The sequence below is a fragment of the Callospermophilus lateralis genome, unplaced genomic scaffold, assembly GCF_048772815.1.
Source record: "Callospermophilus lateralis isolate mCalLat2 unplaced genomic scaffold, mCalLat2.hap1 Scaffold_86, whole genome shotgun sequence".
Classification (NCBI taxonomy): Eukaryota; Metazoa; Chordata; class Mammalia; order Rodentia; family Sciuridae; genus Callospermophilus; species Callospermophilus lateralis.
In genome coordinates, this window is record NW_027516693.1 from 2,745,727 (window position 1) to 2,767,744 (window position 22,018).

The 22,018-nt window shown below is 35.4% G+C and overlaps 1 pseudogene; it reads left to right on the forward strand.

Moving 5' to 3' along the window:
• Nucleotides 1-7,952: 7,952 nt before the first annotated feature.
• Nucleotides 7,953-11,087, forward strand: LOC143387822 (ADP-ribosylation factor-like protein 4A; annotated as a pseudogene).
• Nucleotides 11,088-22,018: the final 10,931 nt, after the last annotated feature.

Consider the following 22,018-nt stretch of genomic DNA (forward strand, 5'->3'; position numbering starts at 1 on the left):
TTCCTCATCTTTATGTCATAAAATTAGAGTTGATAGGAGTGGTTGTTGGAATAGACTTACTTTCATGGAATTTATTTACTTTTGGTTGCATTAATAAAAATAGAGCTTTATGGGATTCAAGATGTCAAAAATTAGGTGTGTCAGTCAGTTTGGCATCCCTGTGGCCAAAATACATGACAAGAAAACTTAGAGGTGGGAAGATTTATTTTGAGAGAATCCAGCCCATAGTCAGCCGGCTCTAGGGTAGGAACATGAAGGCAGACAGACATGATGGAGGACAGCTGTGCACCTCCTGCATGGCAGCCAGGAAACAAGAGAGAGTGAAGGGATGTTATCCCCCAGTGGCTACTTCCACTAGGTGTCACCTCCCAGTGGCCCCTTCAGCCATCAGTGGACTAATCCAACAAATGAATTAATCTACTGATGAGGTCAGAGCCCTCATGATCCAGTCATTGCCTAAAATATCTACCTCTGTATGCATAAAATTTTTGGGGACATTTTGTATCAAACTGTATATTCAGGCCAGTTAAACACGTCTTGTATTGGACTTAACTTCTTTTAATTTCGGTCCAGCAACTCTTCATGGTGGTCATAAAAGTGGTTTATCCTAGAGCCATAAAAGGATAATAATTAAGTCATAGTTTTGCTTCTCTACTAGTGATATATTTTGGTGTTTAAAGGCATTAGAGATCACACTTCTGCAAATATTTACTGAACATTGCTGCCCGAGTACACAAACAAGATATTTGCCCACTTCTACTTTCAGCTCAGGCAGTTTTCAACTATTAAGTTGAGAAAAGGAAAAATTTCCTCCAAACACTAGATGTGTCTGTTCAGCTGCAATCACTATTATTAGTGAGACTGTAAATCAGAATCAGCTATATAATTTTCAAAACTTAGTACACAATGAAAATGCAGAAGAATATCAAAATAGTGATAGCGGATCTGAAACCTAGACAGGGCCATTCTAAACTTGGGGCCCCCTGTGATTGCCCACAGTGCACATTCACAAGCCTGGCCCTGACTGAAACATACTGTATTCTGTTCTGTTCTCTGAAGTCCAGCATTCTTAGTCAATTTTAATTGAATGCATGATCAGAAGGAACTTGTATAAGGACCATTTTCAACTCTACCCACACTTAGTTTCTTAAACGAACATTAAAAGCTTTCACAACCCCAGACCTCTCAATGAAGTTCAGAGTTCCACATAACCATAATGTGGATTATTTTAATTTATTTGTATATTCATTTTTTTTTGTTTTACAATGGAGGCTAATTGAGATTTATCCAGACTGGTGAGGCATTTTGGGTCATGGAAAGATATTATCTTCCAAGATCCTTGAGTGCTGACACTGAATCACTCTTCTTTAACACCACACTCTCTGGATTGAAGTGGCTGCAAAGTGTCTCTTGTATCACTTAAAACATGTACCTGCTCCCTCTCAACACCACCTAAGCAAACCTCACCTGCCAACTGGCACGTTCTGCTTTATTCGTCCTTACATTTCCTAAATTTTTATTTTTACCTTACAAAAATCCATATTTCCACTTCTAAGTAGAGACTCTTAGCTAAGGGCAATGTTGGAGAGCTATTGAGACGCTTTCTAACTTTATATCTCTTGAGGAAAAAAATTAAAGGAACAACAATAAATATCCCAGCACTTCATTCTCTAAGGACAGTAGTAAATGTATTTTTGCAGGGTTTTCTTCAACTGCTCAGCTTGGTGGTTGGAAAGAATGCTGGCCTTAGTAAAACTGTGGCATGTCTATTTAGTATTAATGGTTGTCAGAGTGGGTAAGATTGAAGAAGAGATATGTAAAGAAAGTCCTTAACAGATATCGTACTAAGAAAGAATCCCTGAATGTTCTAATCTAAAATATGAAAGATTATTGGAAACCATTGAATTCATTTCCTTTCTCCTCATTTAGGATTTTTAAACTATTAGACATAGCACATCAGGGAGTTATACTTATTCTTAGTGAGAGCCCCAAATACCTCAGCATTAATAGTGAAAACTCAGGAATTGAAAACAGAGGGAATGTCACAATGTGAATATATGAATTCTTTCAACATCTCTGAATTATCCACTTTTTCATTGATGACATCAACTTTTCTTTCTTATTAATTCCAAATCTCTAACCCTGCCCAATATGAGATTCTGAGAGGCCTCTAGGTAATCATTTTATAAGTAGGTCTTGAATTTTAAATTTTCTTATCAAAACAATAATAAAAGAACAAAGGTCAAATTGGTATGTTGAAATTTTATAAAAAAGTTAAATATTTATTCCCTGAGGCCAAAAAATTTTATATACTGTTTAGACCAAGAATCAATTTTAGAGACAAATAGTGAAAATCTTCAAAGTGAGTTTCTAAAATAGAAATGTTGAAAAATCACCTATAACACAGTTATTGCTGGGAAAGAAATCCAGCCTATAACCATGAGAGGATAATTTTCCTTCCTTTCTGGTCTCTGCTCAGAACCAGAAATGCTCCTATGCCAACACTATTGGGACAGGTTGAAATGAATAAAGAATCTGTTAAAAGCAAGGACAAAAAAGGATTTTATATGTTTTTGGTTTGATTTTTTTGATAATTAAAAAATAATTCCCATTATTTTATTAGGGTAAATTTTAAATATGCAGAGAACTCGAAAGAATGATTTTTGTGAACACAATATACTCACTCACTAACAAGATTTGACAATCAATATTTTATTCTATTTATTTTTATCTAGTGCTAACACTAATCCATGAAACTTCCATCAGTCCATCTTATTTCATCACATTTCATACTGAGTTATAGAAGGGAGTACTTTTCTCCATTACCTGCTTTAACACCCATGTTATTTGTTTTGCTTTTTTTGTTCACTGACAATTCTGGTTACAAGAAATCTTTGTAAGGAATCTCAATATTATCAGAAAGACACACAAAAAGGGCCTCTGTCCCTGGCTTTATTTTTTGTTTATTTTTTGGAGTAATGGGCATTGAACCCAGGGTCTTGTGCATGTTAAGCCTGTACTCTACAACTGAACTACATTCCAGCTCATCCCTGACTTTTATAATTGTCTATTTACTATGCCCTATTTTAATATTTTAATGCTTATGTAATATGATTTCAGATTATATAACATCATTTTTATAAACCCAATGCCTTGCCACACATATTGGAGAAACATGAACTTTTATTTTAAAACAACCAGTTTGGAATGAAATCAATAGTGCAAGTTTCTTGCAATTACTAGTCCCAACTTATTTCTGTGAATTCTGTCTTCACTCCACAGCTGATGATCACAGCCACTCTAGTGACACTCTAGAACTCCATTTTCAAATGTACCAGCTTTAGGCTACATAACTGCAGTGACACATGAAAACTTGACATACCATTTTCTCTGTTTATTTTAAAAAGTAGCTTTTACTTTTACTATTTAATTTTACTTACAGTTATATATACATCAATAAATAATATTTCTGAACATCCATTTCTTCTTCTGTTTCCTATAGGATGCACATGATGTCACACAAGAAAGTGAGTGATCTAGAAACTACCCTGTACCACTTGTTACCTTTCTACAATGGTGAGAGAAACATGATGCAAACACGTGTGTGTTTTGTAGAAATTTTCTTAAAAATAAACAAAGTGAATCTATCATTTCAAGGAAATCAATTGGATACCAATGATAAAATTTGATTTTTAAGTGAAAATTAGGATTATGGAAAAATATAATGTTCATGACCACAGCTTGATGACTTCAAATACTAAAAGACTTACCTGATCAGATCAATGATTGTGTTTACAAATGATATTTGTTATTTTATAATTAAATATGCCAACATTCAAAATTTTCATTTCATTTAATTTTGTTCTAATTAGTTATATACGACAGTAGAATGAATTTTGACACATTATATATAAATGGAATATAACTTCTCACTCTTCTGGTTGTACATGATGTAGGATCACATCAGTCATGCAGTCATATATGCACATAGGGGATTAATGGCTGATTTATTCTGCTATCCTTCCTTCCCTCATACCTCCTCTCCTCTCTTCATACTCCTCTGCCTAATTCAAAGGACTTTTATTCTTCCCTATTTGCCCCCCACCATTGTGAATCAGCATCCATATATCAGAGAAAACATTCAGTCTTGGTTCTTTGTAATTGGCTTATTTCACTTAGCATGAGATTCCCTAGCTTCATCCATTTACCAGAAAATGCCACAATTCCACTCTTCTTTAGTGCTGAGTAATATTCCACTGTCTATACATACCACATTTTTCTTTATTCATTCATCTGCTGAAGGGCATCTAGGTTGCTTTCATAGTTTAGCTATTTTGAGTTGAGCTGTTATAAACATTGATGTGGCTAAGTCACTGTAGTATGCTGATTTTTAAAGCCCTTTGGGTATAAATGGAGGAGTGAAATTGCTGGGTCAAATGGTTGCTCCATTCCAAGTTTTCTGAGGAATCTTCATACTGCTTTCCATAGTGGTTGCACCAATTGCTGGTTGTACCACCAGCAATGTATGAGTGTGCCTGTTTCCACACATCCTCGCCAACATTTATTGATACTTTTATTCTTAATATTCCCATTTTTATTGGAGTGAGATAAAATCTTAGAGTAGTTTTGATTTGCATTTCTTTAATTGCCAAAGGTTTTGAACTTTTTTCATATATTTGTTGATCAATTGTATTTCTTCTTCTGTGAAGTATATACGTTCAGCTCCTTAGCCCATTTATTGATTGGATTATTTGGGTTTTTTTAGTGTTTTTTGAGCTTCTTATATATTTTGGAGATTAATGCTCTATCTGAGGTTCATGTGGTAAATATTTTTCTCCCATTCTGAAAACTCTCTCTTCACATTATGGGCCAATATTTTCTTAATGAACAACTTATGTATTAATAAAATAATTTGTGAGTAAAAGAACACATTGCAAGATAAGCCAATAGATTAATGTGATAAAGTATGAAAAGTTCATTGTACACTTTAGATTCCACATTGCACCCAACCTTCAAGAAATCACCACTTTTGTGTTTTGTTGTAGTATCAAAACGACTATCTACAATGCTCTAAAAAATAATTTCTGTGATCTCCAATCACATATCTGGGTGAGGGTAGGTTTTATTCATATACAGCCACCAAAGCACAATTCAAATTCAAACAAATCAAATGCAGAAACAAATATGATAATTCAGCTACCCTCTATTAAGCCAAATATTTTTAAAAATACAAAAATTAAAAATATGGTCACTAAGCATTTTTAAAATAGTTTAATTTCCACAACATTTCAATTTGTTAATTGAATGTATTTATTATTTTAAAATGAATAAATCATACTTATATCTTCTTAATTTAAATTTCTAATATGATAAACAATCATAATCTTCACAAGCAAAAGTTCACAGAGAACAAAATCTCAATAATTCTCTAACTGGTCCTATTGATTTTCTGTCTCCTAGAAATGGGTCAAAATCCCCAATATAACAATGACCATTTTTTCTATTAATTCCAGTACTCTTAGGGTTTTATTAATTTTCAGTAATTTTTAACTATTTCATATTATATTACTGTTATCATCTTTTTTTATATTTCAGAAGATAGGTTGAAAGGGAGAGTTCATTCAAATGATCTTCAAATTGTACCCCCATAATAAATAAATCATACAGCCTATAAGATTACTGCATAAACTGGAGTGTGATTTTTTTCCAAATATATGGAATAATTCCTATTTATTTACATATATATAGTAATTTCTTTATATACATATATGAGTTATATGATAGAGACATACACGCATGCTTTAATATATTTTTTAGAAATGTTTAGAGCTTATTTTAATAGTGAAAAAGAACATGCAGTAGGAATCAAAGTCAGTAGTCTTCTAAAGTAGTGGAGTAGCTGTGTTGGGGAAGAATAACTTCCATAGATTCTCAGGGACCCTTGTTACAATAGAATAATTAGCTCTAGAAACAAAATATTGTTAGCATGAAGTTGTCAAAGAGATGGTTTTGAAATTCAACTTATGTAATATCTTCAACAAAGAATAATACATTTTTAGAATAATGAGAAGACAAAGGGAAAGGATTTGGTGTCTCAAGAGTCCGAAATACGGAGGAAGGCGAATAAAACTGGATGACAAAGGCTAGTTAGTAAAAATTTGTGAATGTAGATACTTCTGGTTTCATCCTAGTGACAGGGATCGTCTTCTGTGTTCAGCCTTTGTTCTGCCTGATAGAAAGTGGGCGAGAATCCTAGGTAAATAGGAGGCAGGCAGAGATCTTTCCTGAATCTGCTGTTTCTTAATTGCCTTTAGCATTGGGGGAGTATTTTCGGTCATGCTTTCTGAATTGCACATTTGTGTAATTCAGCTCCCCCATTCAAAATGGATGTTGTATCCAATTCATATAAAGTTCTTCTGATCTGCAAATTATGATGGTGTTTGTTTCATTTAATAGTGAATGAGCAATTATTCATCATTTTCTATATTAAAGGCTTTTAGCTAGGAGTAAAAGGGATGCAGAGACATATAGGATCTACATTCTCACAAAATTATAATTTGGACATTTAGAAAATAAAATCATGAAAAGGTAACAGTCAGTATTAGGTATTTTTTTATCTTTCCTACCACCCTTTTTTTTCTATGAAATAAAAAGACAAATGAGAACAAGCAAAAAATGGTTATTCAGAGCTTTCTATAGCAAAGGAGTCAGCTGCCATTGCTTTCCTTCAACAGAGGCTGTTGGCATGAGGAAGCTGCAGGCAGGCTAACTGGAAGCTGGGAGTCCAATGCGGTTGGCTAGGGGAGCACATTTGGCTTTCTCCAGTGGGTTCTAAGCTGGAAGTGAGAATAAAAATTAGGGGAGTGAGCTATTAATTCACTCCTGGAATTTGGGGTTTATTATTTGGTAAGCTATTATTCAGCTTGGGGAATGTTACTAGAAATAGCAATTTGGCTTCCTAATTGTGGGAGTTTCCTGAGCAGGTTGCTGCAGGTTGTGGGTCTGAGTTCTTTCTTTATAGTCTGGTCATGGTCTGTTTATATATTTGGTCTCTCACTTCCTTTGTTACTTGCTCCCTTCTTCCTTCTTTCCACTCTTCCTCAGTCTTCCCTCCTTCTCTTTATTGTTTCTTTTTTATCATTCCTTTTTGTACTTTTGTTTTGTGTCATGAAAGGGAGATTACAGGGCAAAGGAAGAGGGCAGAGAGTGGGAGGAGAATAATGTGATGGAATTTTTGCCAGAGGCCTGACTCTGGAGATCCAACAATCAGGTCTGGCTCCTTGCCCCAACATCCAAACAAAAGGTAATGATGGCCCATGAAAGGAACTTAAATCAGTGTAGCTGCACTGTGAAGGCAAGGGGATCCAGCCCTTAACCCTGTCTTTAGGGAGCTGACAATAAAAAGGGGAATAAGGGCAAATGTTTGGGGTTTGCATAGCTGAGAGCTCTTCACAGCTGCCAAAGCAGGTGACCTTGATCAGCAGGGCTTGCTTGTTGTCTCAAGATTGGTAAGGCCAGGTCTTTTCCTGGATAAGAAGGTCTCTGTGGCCTAGGGAGATAGGCAGCTTTGACTTATCACAAGATGTTGATTGGATCAGATCTTGTCCCTGGCATCCAAAGTAATTCAAAGGAGATGGATGAAAACTGAGGTAGAGATGTCAAGTGTTTATGTCTGCTTTTAGCCACCCATTGTACCTATGCAAAATTGAAGTCTTTGTTATGGAATGAGCCTGAAAGTTAAAGAAATATCAAAGCACCCAAGTGGTGAGGTACATTTTAAGCGGTGAAGGACATTTTAAGAAGGAAGAAGCTGAGGGTGTCCTGTAAAGTTATGCGTAAGCTGCAATGGATACCACATATGCTTCTGTCTTCCCTCACCTCCCTCACTGTGGTCCCAACTCCCATTCCCAGGAGACTGCAGGAAGGAGCACACCTAGGAACCCTCCGCAAGAATGTTAGTTCTGGGCTGTTTTGTCAAAAATGAGCAGGTAATGAGAGCCCATACAGACGACTCGATAGGTTAGGCAGATTCATCTTCAATTACCACTCCCCTCCGTGCCTGACAAGTCCGAACAAAGTTCGTTGTTGACTAAAAAGAAATCTAAAAAGACAAGATTTTTTGATCTGAAAACCTCGATATATGCTACTGTAGCTAAAATGGGTGAGCAGTCCCCGCGACAGAGGACAGCACCTCGTTCCCCTCATTCTTGCTGCTAGCAGGTCCTCCTTTCCCCAGCTGCCTCCTCAGCTCTGTGAGACCAGAGAAGTTCCGGTTTGAAGCTGCAGGACCAAGCTGTGAAAGATCCCGCCTCTTCATTGTGATTGGCTGCATGTTATAGTCCTCAGCCCAGGGTGACTCCACCTCCTCTACATCTTCCCTTCCCCCACCACAAGGGCTCAATTTGAGATTAACAGCAAATAGTAACTGTCATTTTTATTTATTTATTTAGTTAGTTTTAAATAAAGGCCGACAGATTTTGATTTAGTATCTCCATACATTCAGTTAGAATTTGGGGAAAAATAAGAAAAAAAAGTTGCTGAAACCTAATTGAAGGATTACTACTTACTGAGTCATTTAAAACATAAACTATCATCATTTTCTCTTCATTTTGGAGTTGTGAAATTGATTTTTGATTTTTATACTACGCACCTTCTTCTTTCTAAAATCTGTGCTTGTTTTACTTATGTGAGGTTTAGTTGTAAGAACATTTTGTGGGAGGAGAATATTATATGAAAATAGTTAAGAGAACCAGAGTCAGTCATTTTAAATCTTGTATTCATCACTTATTTATTGTATGCAAAAGTTATTAATATGTACTTCAGTTTCCTTCATCAATAAATGGCCTGATACCTGTGCCTCAATCATCAGTTTTCTATAGGGTTAAATGAAATTATTTAGGAAAAAATCCTTAGGCCAGTACTGCTTCTAGCACATGGCAATGTTGAAAGTTCTATTGAGAGTGCTGGGGGTTGAACTCAGTGGTAGAGGGCTTGCCTAACCCATAAGGCCCTGGTTTCTAACCCTAGCCCTGCAAAAACAAAGTAATAAACAACTTGGGTATGAAGGAGTTCTGCTTTAAGAAATACGGTGCTTAAGAGAGAAAGACAAGCCTGTTCAATGGGTAATATACTTCAAGTTTTCAGATGTTGATATCTTTAAAACTATTAATTCTTTAATTTCTCTCTCTTGCCAAAACTTAATACGTTTAAGCAGACACTGTGTTTAATGCATATGGTATGGAGGACATTATGTTTTCTGGTTTCATTTTCTTTTTATGTGTTTCATTGATATCATTAACTGTTTTTGTCCCATTATCCCAGATATATAGCATCTATAAAAAAACTTGAGCAACAAATATACCACTTATGGTAGGATGGAAATAATTATTATGTTTTATTATGATTATTATTTTTGAGAAAAGTAGTAGTTGAATGACTGGAGTGTTCAAAAGTATTTTTAAATTCATTGTGATAATGGCATTTTGCTCTGGAAGTTACTTCAAGGATAAACTATACAGAATATTGTGTACATAACTAATATATAAGTATAAGAAAGACATTCATGGAAGAACTAGGTTTTCATTTTATTTTAAAGAATGCACTGTGTTTCAAATTATCAATGGTGGAAAGTAGCAGTCCCATATAAAAGACACTGGGACAAAGCACTGTACCTCTGAGCTACATTCCCATCCCTAGTTTTCTTCAGGAATGTAGAGGAGCACTGGAAGGTTATTTTGACCTTGTAAAACCTTGGTTTTAAGCTTTGTTTTTAAGCTTTCTTATATTTAAATATCATGTTGCCTTAATTCCAAAGTTCTGATCCTTTTGGGCCCTAGATGTTTCTATACCTTGTATAGGCTTGAAGTCCATCTTCTGTTGGGTGCTGAAATCATTACTTGGTTCCTTAGACTCTAAACTATGTTTTCTGGTGGATTTTGGATTTTGTTTTGTGCATACTAAGTTTAGGAACTGATTTTGTTGTCAAGTAAGCTACCATATTGATCAGAGTTTCTATCTACATTAATGAACTTCTTTTCTGCAGTTTCCTCTTCTTTTGGTGTTTGCCCTCAATCCTAGCCATTTTGGCAGCCCTAAACTTTGACCTTTTTACTCCTCAGCTTAGAAATATTGCTGCCTTTTACTTAGCTGTTATTCTTTTGCTCTTAGTTTTGAAAATTCTCTCAGGATAGAAATCCTAGGGAACATTGTGCTCATGTAGTATCTTTTAAGGGATCATACATTTAAATTCTGTGTGCTTTGGCAACTATTCAATGCCTTTCAAGAGTTGTTCATATAAACTTTATATATAAACCCTATGTTAGAGGTTTCTAGTGCAGCAGCTGTTAGAACTGCATGGAAGTCTAAGCTGGATGGATATGTGGTGCATTCCCCCTGCAAGGAAATACTTTCCCGGTGCTTTCTCATTTGTACCTGGACTCCATTTTAGGTCTTGTAGCGGAATCACCTAAGAAGAGAAATTCCACATGAGAAAAAGAGTTTAAATCTGGAACACTTATTTGCAGCTGGAAAATGGACTATCAGACTAGACTTCTATTCTTCATTTTAGTCCTTTCTCATTGTTGTTCTGGTTTTGGACTGTGTTGGAAAGACAACTGTTTTATACAGGCTGCAATTCAATGAATTTGTAAATATTGTACCTACCAAAGGATTTAACACTGAGAAAACTGAGGTAATCTTGGAAAATTCTAAAACAGTCACTTTCCACTCTGGGGATGTTGGTGGTCAGGAGAAATGAAGAACACCATGAAAGTCATATGCCAGATGCACAGAGGGCATTTGTTGCTATGGACTCCATTAATTGAAAAAGCTGAAAACAGAATTTCAGAAAATAACAGTTTATTAGAAAAATCAAGGAACCCCTGTATTTACAGTTGCTAGCAAACAAGCCCCAAGAAACTCACTGTCTCATTGAAATTGAAAAATTGTTAGCAAGTTCATAAATTCCTTGGCATTTGCAGCCTAATGGTGCAATCATAGGAGAGGGACTAAGAGCAAGACTTGAGAAACTATACAACATGATAATTAAAAGAAGAAAAATGTTGCGGCAACAGAAAAAGAAAAGATGAATAGCAATACCTATAACATTTGTGTAGAGTAGGTTTTCTCTGGTCTAATTTTGGTAAATGAAGAGTGTCTATAGCTTGGTTTGCTTGGATGCTATTATGTTTTGTTGAACAATCAGATGCCCAACTCATTTGCCTTGTGGAAGATGAGTAAATACAGTGTTTCTTAGAGTGGTCTCTTCTCCATACCCCACAAATATATTGGTATTACCATTTTGGGACACCAAGCAAGGATAGTAAATTGACCAGAAAATAGTTGTGGAAGATTGACCTGAAGTTAGTAAAATAAAACGTTGACGAGTGTCAAAAAAAAAAAAAAAAAAAGACACTGGGACGATGTATACTTCATAGTAGTGTGCAGTGCACAGTAGCTGACAAACTCCACTGTATTGTTAGTTGTGGTTATTCGTTGGTAAGTCTTGGCCTGTTTTCATACTGTTCCTAAATAATTTTTGCACCCATTATTGTGACATTATTTATAATGTCATATAAGCCCATAAGATTTGATTATGAATTCTGGGTACTGTGTGGAATATCAGAATATTGTTACTTTGACTTATATTGGGCAAAAAGTGCTCAAGAAGGACCCAGTGATGATTTTTGCTTGGAAGTAAGGTAGATCTAGAAATGCTTGATATGTAGAGAATTCACAACCACACACTGTTTTTTTTCTTTTTTTTTCTTTTGTGACAATCTATTCACTGATTATAACTTGTCAGTACATCTTTGAAATATTGGGTTCTGTACTACAGGAACCATGAGTGAAATGAGACTGGACATGTGTCTTCTGAAACTGACAATGCTCATGAAAAAACAAAAAGAAGTTTCTTCAATGATGAAAAAAAGGGAAAAAAGAAGAGCCAATACACCTCAACCAAAGGTATGGGGTACCTATATCAATTTCAGTGATGTTGTGAATAAGCAAGATTAGTTGATTTTCAAATATTCCACTTCTATTAGAAGTGGTATTGGCCTTCATTCATTCGAATAATTGATATGCATATTGTAAATGAATGAATTATTCACAAATTTGTGAACAAAGGCAAGGAAGATCTCATAAATTTGTTGGATTTCAAAAGAGACATATGCTTAATATACCTAAAATAATGCAATGAGAATGCATGAGCAGGAAGTAAGTGTAATACTTGCCAAACTGCCACTGTCCAAGATGATATACAATTTGACATGAGAAGTCATATTATTCTCAAATATCAAGAACGGTATGATGTCAAAACAAGCCATTTCATGTGAAACCAAAAGCATATTTTCATAAATATAATGTAACCCTTTGTTTGAAGTATTTTGCTTCTATCAACCAAAAATTGTTGTCAAACAAGTTATGAAAGTCACTTTTCACATGTTGTGCAATGTATGAAGGATATCATAATTCCCCAAAGCATTATTTATAGGATAGCTTATATATGTAAAGGATACTATGTTGTTTTAGTGTCTTATAGGATGATCTGAATTTTCAGTCTTAACATTAATAAAGGTTATATAAGCTCTCGATTATGATTTCCAACCCACTTCAGTGCACATGTGTGAATTTTAAATATTCACAGAGTTAAAAACTTAGAATTTAGTGAGTCAGTAATATTATTAATGTTATTATGCTTATTTTATTTTGTGGCTCTGATATTGGCTTCACACTAAAGGCATCATAAGTAGTGAATGACTATTAGAAATATTCATTAAAGTCATGTTTATCTTACACTGGTCATGTCTAATCATTGATCTAGTTTGGTTGAATGCTCCCTGATTTATTAAAGTCATTATTGCGAATGTAGATTGTCCTTTTAAGGAGCCACTCTTGGACAATATTATTTATTGAGTTATGTGTTTTGAAATGCCCAGGAAAATCAAGCAAAAAATTAATTTAACATTACAGTAAAATGATTATCATGAGTCCAAATAAGATTGTAGTCTTAAGCGACCAGCTTTTATGTTAACAAGGTCACACTAGCAGGGAAAGTAAAATCTGTCCTTTTTATTTCTGTATTCTCACAGTGAAGCACTGTGGCAAATGATAGATGTGTGATTAATTTTTACTGAAATGAATTTAAACAAATTATCTCAATTCCCTTTTTAAAAGAGTATGGCCATTATGAAACACCAAGCATTTGAATAAAAGAAAATTCTTCTCATTAGACTAAATGATATGGGATATTGTGAGACAATGTGTGATAGTGTGAGAATTTTGAATTGGAAAGTAGATTTTTTGAGAGAGGGGGAGGTTGTTCTAGAATATTGGATTAGCATTAAAAAAAAGATATGGTAAAAACAAATTGCAGTATCCAGTTTTTCTCCTTAAGTAGAAAAAATTTAGATGATTAAAATCAGTAATGAATATTGTTTGAGAAATAATATATGAGAAATAAAACAGAAAACATTGTCTTATTTCATTGCTCGTATTTTAAACATGTTGTCATGCTCTTTATATTTTCCTATTTGTCCATACTTTCATCCACTTACATATATGTGTGTGTGTATATATATATATATACACACACACACACACACACACATATACACAAACAACTACACACACACACACACACAGAGAGAGAAACATGCACATATATATAGAATTTTAATGAGGGGCAAGTACCAACTGGACTCTCCCCAGTCTCAGAGCAGAACATCTAGACATATAAAGTCTGTGGAGATGAAACAGGAACAGACCAAATCAATCACATTGTACATATGTGAAAATGGCATAGGTCTTTGAAAGGAAAGGAATCACATCTATTCTGAGGGGAGGGGGGAATTTCTCAGACAATGATAATGAGTGGAGGTAAGGAGATCATGAGTTTACTCAACAAAGACAGGAAGGGTACACAGCACAGGCAACCACACCTGACAAGCTCGTCTTGCAGGAAGAAACAAGACACATCTAAGGAATTGCAGAAAGGCTATGTGTCAGGATTTCAGAGACTGAGACAAAGGTCATGTACAGTGGGTCTTCAGAAATAGGCAGAAACTTCATGAAATAGGATTTTCTGTTTTTCTTATACTTGGAGAAATGGAAACTCTAAAGGGTATTAGGCGAAATGAATTTGGGGAACATATCAGATTTGTATTTTGAAATAATCAATTTAGTTTTATTTTGAAGAGAAAACCTTTGTGGTGTAGGGAGACCTGGTAACAGGCTATTACAGAACTGCAGGTAACACTTGGCAGGTTGGTTTTGTCTAGTGACCCTGATGATGGAAAGAAAGGAGGGACTTCACAGGTATTCATAGTAGAAAGGCTTTGGTGGCCCTGGTGATGGGCAGGAATGTAGCGTGAGGAAGAGTCAGAGTTTCTCAGGCTTTCTGTTTATATAACTGAGTGAAGTTTGACACTATTCTAATGAGATTAAAACACTGGGAGATAAGTGAATTGTTCCCCAGTACAAGAAAAGAGAACTGAGAAATTGTTTTTGTTCTGCTTAAAGTATATTTGAGGTGTCCAGAGGGAGGTTTTGGGTAGGCAGTTTTTATATACATAGTTTGGAGCTTAGTAGAGAAGCCTGAGTTAAAGGTCACTGGCACATTATGAACTCTTAAAAACCTGAGGGGTAAAGGTAAAATGGAACCCATATTAGAAAATGAAAGGAAGATGAGATTCTGAGCTTAAAAAAAAATTTAACACCTGAGTAGAAGAGGAATGTTCAAAGAAGTATAGACAGGGTGAACAGAAAAACAGGAAGAAAATGAGGATAAAGAATTCCAGAGGCCAATGGAAGAACATTCAAGAAGGAGAGGGGGTAAGTCTACAAATGCTGTGAGAGGTCAAGCAACTTGGCTCATTAAATATTCCGAAAATACCTTTTCTTATTTTTCAGGCAGTGATTGGAAAAGATACTAGATTTTTGTCTGATTAAAAATTTAGGGATGGAGACCATGAGATTAACTTTTGGTGATGAAAAGAGGAAACAGAAGATGAGGTTTGAGAGATTTGGGGTTCATGGAAAGTTTTTTGACTGTGGGAGATATTTCAACATGTTAAAATGCCAGAGGGAAGACTGTGTCAAAGAAGATATTAAATCTACAGAAAAGAAATATTTTAATATTCAATTTTTTAATAAGTGGTGACCAGGTGAAATCCAGTAGATAGTCTAGCCTCAGCTGAGAGGAGAAATAGTGTCTCTGTTTTACCAGAGAAAAGGAAGATAGAATAGTGCAGTAAGAGAGAGTTTGATATTTGCTACTGTGAAGATCAAGAGTTTTCTAGGGTGTGGTGTTGCAAAACTGTAATCCCAGTAACTTGGGAGGCTGAGGCAGGAGGATTGGTAGTTCGAGGTTAGCTTCAGCAATTTAGCAAGACGCTGTCTCAAATTAAATGAAAAAAGTGGGGGTGTGGGTGCTGGGGGTGTAGCTTAGTAGTAACCCTGGGTTCCATTCCCAGTTCCAAAAAAATATAATTTTGGTCAAATATTGGAAATAATTATCCACTGATAGGAAAAGAAAGGGTGAATTAGAATTTTGAGGACAGGGAAGAAAGTGTGAAATAGTTGCAGAAGGTGGGAGAATGAGGTCACTACAGCTACTCTAAGAGCCCATTTTAATGGTAACCATACGTGTTCATGGAATCCATTCACCTTTTTGTATGAAGTAGTGCTTAGCTGTCCTGTCAGGACCACATGTGGAGAAAGAAGATAATGAAGTTCTTCCAGGGTTTTGTGTTGGCTAAAAGTAATAAAACGCTGGAGCAAAATATATTACCAAAAATGACTATATAAACTTAGCTGAATAATTGGGAAAAGTGGAAAAGTAAAGATCTGGGAGAAGGTAAAGGATTTAACTCATTAGAAAACTAGATGAGCTGACCGTTTGTAACAGGAATAAATTAAAAAAATTAGAAAGGGAGAAAGTTGTAGTTACACATTATTATTTGTGGATTTGTAATTTTTGACAAAAATTTTAAGAAGTGGCTGGATCCTGGTGTATCTGTGGAAGCAGGGAGCAAAAGTGGAGTGGAAGGAAAAGTCATTGGCAATGAGACAACAACAACAACAAAAAACCATGACAGGTTAGGATATGAAAAGACATTGAAGCCATCCTGTGTGACTTCACAGTTGTGGGTAATGAGGAAGATTGTAGTCAAGCAGCAAAGTCTGATTGACTGCTAGGCTGGAGTACCCGGATGGGGGACTGGGTGGCATAGTCAATAGCACAGACTGCAGACAACCAAAGCTTTCAAGATAGTGAGAGAAACATGCACTTTGAACTCTGATCTGCAGTAAGTGCTCCAGCAATAGTGTAAAGCACACTGGTTACTACAGTAGAACAGAAGGTGCTAACTCACCTTTGGAGTTAGATCCAAGGGGAACTCGCATAATGGCATGAAAATTTAGCTGTTAGTAATAATTAGAACCACTGCTGTTACCTCTGAATTTATAATTAAAATACCAATTCCTATTATAAGAAGCACAATCCTGGTAATGCTTAAGTGTAATTTCCATAATAAAATATTTTATTATCTACAAACACATGTCATCCTCTTTTCCCTTGATTGGGGTCTTAAATATACAATTTTCTTATTCAGCTAGAATGATTTCCCTGGTCAGTGCATTGTTCCCAATACCATCAAGTAACACAAAGTCATCAGCATCTTCAAAGTCCTTTAGGGGATTGCCTAGGGAGGCTGGGGACATTGTCCCAGACCCATCAGAGGAAAAACTGTTTTCATAATTATATAGCTCTCACATGCAAGTTCTTTCGCATGCCTTATCTTTATTGGATGCACATGGTTAATAAGGAGATGCTTTGCTTGCTTGCTGCATTCTTCCTGCCATGCTTATGGTTTCTGGCAAGTAATTTATTTAGTCACTGAGCATTATAGTCTACTTTACTGACTCTTAATGTGTAAAGTGCTTTAACCACCTCACAACCATCAAAGTAAAAGATGCAGCTCAGTGCCTCACTCTCCAGCATTGCCACAGGGCTCAATAATCTATAGATCATGTAATAATTTCATTTAGCAGCACAATAAAAGTCAAATTAGTTTCCATGAGACAGTTATGTATGATAATCTGGATTACTGTGGCCTCCTACTGACTGTATTAGCATTGTAATGTTATTTCCCCTTCTAGGATTCTGATGGTGTTTTTTTTTCTTTCAGTTTATATTTATTGAATCATTATGAAAACTGAATTCTTAAAGTCTTGAAGAAATGTATTTATAAAAAATTAATGTGCAGTGATAATGATCTCAACCTGTAATGCATAACTTTTCTTCTCCTTTAGTTACTTTAACTCCTGGATTTTGAAAGTGTAGTTGAAAAGGTGACTCCATGAGGTTACAGCTGAAAATGAATAGCTAAACCCTATGTCTGCACTTACCAGGGCCAACATTTGCCAGTGACTTACCTTCTTTTATACAAAGTTGTCCTCCAGTTATATGGCAATGGAGAACCCATCATTTTGTCTGCATTTCAAAGCACTTGACTGTAATGTAAGTAATTTCAATCTTATGGATATGTTTCCCCTAGAATGAGTGTGTGTGCGTGTGTGTGTGTGTGTGTGTGTGTGTGTAACAGTCTTGGGTCAAGTTAAGGGTGAAGTGTAACCTGGTGTGCATCCTACCTGAAAAATAAGAAATGAAAGCACTTTTTAAAAACAGGATTAATGAGTTGTTTCTCAATATTTCAAAGTACTGGCTCACACATTTTGTTAAGCTTCTTTAGTAATACAGAGTTTAGCAGTTTTTCAACCTGATCTTCTTTTTAAAGGTTGGTGCTACTTAAAGTGATTCAGTTCTACTGAAGAGGTTGAGAATTCGAAGATTTTCTACCTTAAGAAAAAAGAATTCAGTCCTATGGAGCTTCCATATTAGCTGTTATAAAATCCACATATGAACTATTGATTCACATTCTGCCAAAATTTAGCTTTTAATTTTGAAAAAACGAGACTATTCTCTCCTCTGCTTCAGCTCCTACCTAGGAGCTCCTGTTATGCCAGATTGCTCATCTCCATGCTCCAGTACGTCCTCAAAGTGTTCTTTCACCCTTTTTACTTGCAGCTGCTGTGCTTCAGTTCACCAGACAGCATCATCTCAGCATCCTGTTATCTTAGTGCTGCTGAGTGTGTCTAACTCAGCAAAGCTACACTTCGTAGAACATCATTTCAGGGCCGTGAGACTGGACTGTGTAGCAGGAACCCACTGAGAATGAGCCTTTTTAGGCATCATTATGCAGAGACAAGAATAAAGAAAAGAAGGAAAATATGCACTGTGTTTTATCCCGGAGACTTTTACGGTAGGAATGAAAGTATGTAGAAAGTGATGAAGGAAGACAAGGAAAGATCTGAGGAAGGAAGAAGAAGAGAGAAGGGATGAGAGTAGGAGAGAGGAATGACAGAGCCAGGAAAGGAACTTACAGAGAGGAAGTCGACTTCATTCCTCATTTAAGACTTCTCCTTAAGAGACTTACCCTTCCACAAAGAAAGCAGAACCAAGCATGACAGAGCCTTGCCACCTTTCTGCAAAGGTTGTAACTTTCTGTGTTCTGCTAAATTCCTAATTATGTCCACCCCATCCAGTGTAACTATACTTTAGATCTTTGTGTATTAAAAAGTTACATAGATAAAGACAAAATTGATTAGAGGAAGTATTAAAACCCCTTCCTGAAATTAATAAATGATATTCAGTTTACTAAATAACAAAACATGCACAAAAAGAAAGCAAGAGCAAATGATATACAATGTGTGGGGCTTTTGTTTAAAATCTTGCCTCCTAATAAGGCAGTAAAATCTCCTGTCAGGGCATCTGTAATATATTCTCTTTTCTTTAGTCTATTCCAGACTTTATTCTGGTTCCATTTTGTTAATTATCTGTGCTGTTCTTGATTTTGTCCAACATGCACTATTTCCAAGATTGTGACATTGAAATGGGAAAAAAAAGGTAGAGAATTCTTATTCTGTCTGCAGTTGCAAAAAAATAAGGATTTCAAGATAATATTCTCCTTCCAATGTAAATTCATAGCCCTATTCATCTCTTTTCTGATTTCCTATTTTTATGTTAGACGCTCCGCTTCATTCAATGCCTTGACTGTAAAGTGTCATTGCAGGTGCTAGTTTCCTTTGACGACAGCTCTGTCTGCTCTACTCTGTGGCATGGTGGTTGAAGAAATTATATAAACTTCCTCATCTTTTTGTAGGAGAAAAATAATTTTCAACTTGAGTATTAGTGAAAAGACTCACCCCATCAAGCAGAGGACAACGAACAACGTGATGCCACTTTCCTTGCTCCTTATACATTTCTTTACATTTCTTCCCCCACCTCCAGCAAGCAGCTCAGTTGTATTAGTAATTTTTATGTTTAGAAGTTTCATGACTGGAAATGTGAGCTATTATCATGGGAACAAAAGTTACTTCATGTACACCCAGGTATGATGATGGGTGTAATCCCATTGGTCTTTCAGGGGAAATTCAGTTACTTAGAAGTCATAAAATGTTCCATTAATTACCATTAATGACAACTGACAATGACTTCTGGGGATTTTGAGAAATCTATGCAACAAATGTTTGAACAAAGAAAATATTATGTGTGGTTACTCTTCCAGATGACTCAAATTTAGTGCTTCTTATTTAAAAAAATGAAAATACAAATAGGCATGTTGCCTTCCTGAAACAATATACAAAAACAGATTAATGCATGTGCATGATAAAAAATATTTATGCATTTTGGATGAAGCATGCTTTTTAACGTTTTTACCTAATGCTCCAAAATTCTGGAGAGGTGAATACCATTGATAAGGAAACATTCTATTCCTGAAAGGGACATTGGAGATGTCAAAATTGAGTTGTTCCAACCCAAGGGTGAGAATTAGTACCAATTTAGTATCTAAAAAACACTGATTCCTGGGATTCCATATTTAGAGATTCTCCTGCAGTAAGTCAAGGGTTGAGTACAAGCGTTTATATATTGAAAACTTGCATTTGGTTAGGACGATGTTGAATAAAAGTGGTGAAAGAAGGCAATCTTTTCTTGTTCCAGTTTTTGGAGGAAATGCTTTCAGTTTTTCTCTGTTTAATATTATGTTGGCCTTGGATTCGGCATATATGTCCAGTTTTGTTTCTAGTATCCCTAGTTATTCTAATGTTCTGAACAGGAAGAGGTGCTGTATTTTGTCAAATGATTTTTCAACATCTATCTTGTTTTAAAGTCTATTGATATAGTGAATTGTTTATTGATTTCCATATGATCAAATAACCTTGTATCCTGGGATGAACCACACTTGATCATGATGCACCTTTTAAATATGCTTTTTTATGTGATTTGCCAGAATTTTGTTGAGAACTTTTGCATCTATGTAAATCAGGGATATTGGTCTGATGTTTTTTTCCCTTGATGTGTCTATATCTGGTTTTGGTATCAGGATGATATTAGCCACATAGATTGAGTTTAGGGGGGTTTCCTCCTTCTCTATTTCATGGAATACTTTAAGGAGCAATTAGACAGAAGAAAAAAAATTAAAGGGATATAAATAGGCAAAGAAGTACTCAAACTATCACTATTTTCTTCTATATACAGATGATCCAAAATACTCCACCAGGAAACTTATAGAACTAATGAATGGATTCAGCAAAGTAGCAGGATATAAAATCACCCATAAATCAAACATGTTTCTATACATCAGTGATGAATCTACTGAAAGATAAATTAGGAAAACTACCCGATACACTATTAATACCCTCAAAGAAAAAATGAAATACTTGGGAATCAATCTAACAAACGACATGAAAAAACTCTACAATGAAAACTACAGAACACCAAAAGGAATAAATTGAAGAAGACCTTAGAAGATGGAAAGACTTCCCTTGCTCTAGATAGGCAGAATTAATATTGTCAAAATGGCCATACTGCCAAAAGCATTTATACAGATTTAATGCAATTTCTGTTAAAATCTCGATGACATTTTTCATGGAATTAGAAAAAGCAATCGGGAAATTCATTTGGAAAAATAAGAGAATAGCCAAAGTAATCCTTAGCAAGAAAAGTGAAGCATACCAGACCTTCAACTATACTACAGAGCTATAGTAACAAAACCAGCATAGCATCAGCACCAAAATAGACATGTAGATCAATGGTATAGAGTAGAAGACACAGAGACAAACCCCCACATAAATACAGTTATCTCACACTAGAGAAAGTCACCAAAAACATCCACTGGAGAAAAGAGCCTATTCAACAAATGTTGCTAGGAAAATTGGAAAGTCACCTGTAACAAAATGAAACTAAATCTCTATCTCTCATCCTTCATGAAACTCAACTGAAAATGGATGAAAGACTCAGGCACTAGAACAAAGATCCCGCATCAATAGAAGAAAAACGTAGTCACAAATATTCATGATGTCAGCCTAGGATCTGACTTCCTTAACAAGACCCCTCAAATGCAAGAAGTAAAATCAAGAATCTATAAATGGGATGAATTCAAACTAAAAAGCTGCTTAGCAAAGGAAATAATCAAGAATGTGAAGAGTGCACCTACAGATTGGGAGAAAATCTTTACCACATGCACCACAGGTAAAGCACTAATCTCCAGGATATATAAGAGCTCAAAAAAAATTAGCACACACAAACAAAAATCTCAAATAACCCAATTAATAAATGGGCTAAGGAACTGAACAGACACTTCACAGAAGAAGAAATACAATCAACCATTAAATATACGAAAAAATGTTCAACATCTTTAGCATTTAGAGAAATGCTAATCAAAACTGATCTATGATTTCATCTCATTCCAATCAGAATCACAATTATGGAGGATTCAAGCAACAATAAATGTTGATGAGAACATGGGGAAAATGTACACTCATACATTGCTGGTGGGTCCACCATTATGAAAAGTGGTATGGAGATTCCTCAGAAAGCTTGGAATGGAACCACCATTTGACCAAGGTATTCCACTCCTCAGTTTATACCCAAAGGACTTTAAAATCAGCATTCTAT